Genomic DNA, 2,666 nt, shown 5'->3' on the forward strand with positions numbered 1-2,666 from the left:
AAAGAAATTATATTTTTAGAAGACATGAATTTTTATAACTTGTTTTGTTAACTTTATTTTTTAATGGTCATCAGAGGAGGGTTGGAAAAAAAATTGTTTTCTCATTTACCAAATGGTTTTGCCAAATGCATCAAACAGGGAAAAAAATTGTATTGATGAATAAAAAAATATTGAATTTATAAAGCCACACATAGATTTTAAGATGGGGGCTCTACCAAGGTTCTCATTCTATATTCTATTGTGATATAATCAGCATAGGAATCCGATTAATGCTTTAAATTTATGTTTATTTTAGGAAGGAATACAGATTTCTTATCTTGGAGATTTTTAGGCAGTGATTTAATAGAAATTATTAAAACAAATATATATTTTCCTGAATTTTTTCTTTCTTTTTTAATAATAAAAATATGTTCCACTTCTATAGTGCTTCATGTCAGCAAGGCCTCTAAGTGCCTCACATTATTGCCCTCAGTCATTGGATCAAGCACATCCCTGGGGAGAATTCCATAATAGTTAGTTGAAATCAGTGCAGAGGGTGTGGACGCATCCTCCCTCCCCCCCCCCACAAATTTCCACCCCAAATTCCAAAAGGTCTACTTTTTAAAACTTAACGATTTCACAAAATCGTTCCTAATTATCACAAAATGCTATAGCATGCATTGCATTATATATTTGCCAGCTTATCTAACCGTTGATTTTTAATAATGTGGTATGAAATTTGTTAGAAATTGATCATCTCCGGTGATTGCAGATTGATCTATATAATATGAATGTTATCTATAGGCCTGCAGATGTACAGGACATAATGACGTTACTTTTTTCAAGTCCAAAAAACACCCAAATTAATGAAAATTTAAATGAAATATTCATGAATTATCATGTGTTTGAGAAATCTATTATGTAAGACCCTCAAAATGCTACTTCGTCGCTTTTCTCACAAACCCCCTCCAGACCTCTGCTCCTGGACCACGAAATTTCAAAAAGTCCACTTTTTAAAACCTATTATTTCACAAAAATCGTTCCTAATTATCGCGAAATGCTATATAGTATGCATTACATTTTTTTGCCCGCTCTTCTACCTGTTGATTTTTAATAATGTGCTACGAAATCTGTTGGAAATTATCAGCTCCAGTGATTGTAGGCCTACAGATGTAAAGGACATGAAAAATTATGATTTCACAGTGGTAGATTCAAGGGGGCAGATCCCCCTAAAATTATAAAAGAAATGGAGAAAAAAGAAAAATCATAATTAATGTTTGTCTGAGAGTGCCATTTCCGGCCACTTTGAGGTGCCATAATCATAAATTTTCTTACCTCAGCCCCAACCATGGTGGGGCTGAGGTGGTCTTGCCCTGAGCTGTGCAAGTTTCTCCCTTCACCCCACCCTCTATTTCTCATGCTTTATTGTAGGTCCCTAGACAATACTCAAATGAATGAAAATTTAAATAGGATATTACAAATTATGGATTTTAGAAATCCATTAAAAAACGCCCTCAAAATGCTAATTTGTCAGAGCTTCCAGAAGATTCGCCCCACCCTCGCGGGGATCCCTAGGCAGTCGCTCATCGTAAGGTCCACTACGGTTGCAAAATGCACCTCTCCATCGAAAATCCTGCCTACGGGCCTGGCATATAAGAAGTTTAAAAAAATGATTCATCAACTGGCAACTAAATTTTCATAGATGAACTATTTTTTTGTAGTATTATTAATTATTGTCAATGAATAATAATAATAGTAATTAGTGAGACTAATTGTATGGCATGTTTGGATGACACAGAATATAATTGTTGATGGGGTGTTGATGTAGTGACCTACTATACTAGATTACAAACAAAGCCTAAATATTTTCATTATATTTAGTGAATTCTGTACTGTATTCCAAATCGTGGAACCATTTTTTGCCTCCTAGCTAACCTCAGTTGGTTCATTTTTGTATAATGGCAAAATCCAATATCCGGCCCTAAATTATAAATATAAATCACTACCTATTTTTGTATTTTACTTATCCTGTGCAATAAAGAGCGAGTAACCCAAAATTATGGCCTGGAACCCAGGCTATAATTTGGGTGAAATATGATTTTATTGCGCTCAATGCGCGTCATAGCAAATTTAATTGGCGTCCCATACTCGGTTTTTCTTTTACAGTTTTTAAATTCGCTCGTTGGCGGTGCTGTCCAGAAGGGGAAAAAATGACAGATGACAGGGAGTTGTGGGCAATTCTATTGAAAAGATGCAAAAATAAAATCGAAAAAAATAATAACCTAATATAAGAATAACTGCGATTGAGAACTTCTTCGGTGATCAAGAACACTAAGTGAATGATGTCTGCAATTTTGGAGCACACCCAATGCGATCTCAAATGTAGGGCCTAGTTAAAGATGCACTGTTCACCTTGATTTATGGTATTAACTTACAAAATATTTCTTAAAGGTTTGCATGGCGAGTATCAAAAACAATCACCGCCAAATATACAATTTTAGACAATAAACGTGCTTTCTCAAACAAACAACGTACATTTACAAATAAACAATGTATTTTAAAAAATAAACAACATACTTTTACAAACAAAGAACGTTCTTTTTAAAACAAACAACGTATATTGCCAAACGATGTATTTTCTCAAACGAAGAACGTACATTGTGAAACGAAGAACGTTCCATGCCAAA

This window comes from Anneissia japonica, unplaced genomic scaffold (genome assembly GCF_011630105.1).
Source record: "Anneissia japonica isolate Jap-2015-1 unplaced genomic scaffold, ASM1163010v1 scaffold287879_len466271_cov187, whole genome shotgun sequence".
Lineage (NCBI taxonomy): Eukaryota > Metazoa > Echinodermata > Crinoidea > Comatulida > Comatulidae > Anneissia > Anneissia japonica.